Raw genomic sequence first — 987 nt, forward strand, 5'->3', positions numbered from 1 at the left:
TTTTTTTTCGATGTACTTTACTCTAAAAAAACATTTAAATTTCAATATTTGTAGGAGCTCATCTTTTCAGCTGCTGCTGCTTAATTTGGAACAGTATTCAGATGAGTTGTATTCTGCCAAGTGGTAGAGGTAGAGAGAGAGAGGGATATAGAAAGATCTGAGGAGGGAGAGAGCAGGACAAGGAAGGTGTGAAGAGGGAGAAAGAAAAGAGAGAGGGACGGGAGGGTTTCGTTTAGATGGGATACAGCTTTCGTCAAAATAGATTTGTCATAGCAGGTTTAGGAGAACTTACGCAGCAGGTTAGGAGAATTAACATAGCAGGTAGGGAAAAGGGTTAGGGTTAGCTAAAATGCAAAAAATGCAACTTGACTTCAATTTTACAAAAGCTGTATCTCATCTAGACAGGACCAGACGGGAGGGAACTCATCCTCTCTGTCATCGCTCTCTGCCTTCTGACTGGAGTAGTATGCTGTTCTGTCTATCAACCCTAGAGCTCCCCTAGTGGACTGGCAGCATGACACTGCATTTTTCCTGTGGCCCACAGCCTCAAATTCTATGCCACTTAGCTAACTGTGCATACTTGTGTGTGTGCAGGTTCTGGACTGGATAGAGAACCACGGGGAGGCGTTCCTGAGTAAACACACAGGCGTTGGGAAGTCCCTCCATCGAGCCAGAGCACTACAGAAACGACATGAGGACTTCGAGGAGGTCGCCCAGGTAGGATAGAACCCCTGTGCTTTTACATTTTTCTCTCTCTTTACTTTTCCTCTCTTGGTCAACCTTTCTGACATTTCCCTTTCATCTCTCTTATCACATACAGTACTTCCTCTCTGTATCACATACTCCCTCTCTGTATCACATACTCCCTCTCTATCACATACTCCCTCTCTATCACATACTCCCTCTCTATCACATACTCCCTCTCTCTATCACATACTCCCTCTCTATCACATACTCCCTCTCTATCACATACAGTACTCCCTCTCT

At 44.6% G+C, this 987-nt stretch overlaps 1 pseudogene; it reads left to right on the forward strand.

Annotated features, from left to right (window-relative positions):
• Positions 1–987, forward strand: part of LOC111955525 (triple functional domain protein-like) — a 101,654-nt pseudogene that overhangs the window by 54,525 nt on the left and 46,142 nt on the right.

The sequence above is a fragment of the Salvelinus sp. IW2-2015 genome, linkage group LG31 (genome assembly GCF_002910315.2).
Source record: "Salvelinus sp. IW2-2015 linkage group LG31, ASM291031v2, whole genome shotgun sequence".
Classification (NCBI taxonomy): domain Eukaryota; kingdom Metazoa; phylum Chordata; class Actinopteri; order Salmoniformes; family Salmonidae; genus Salvelinus; species Salvelinus sp. IW2-2015.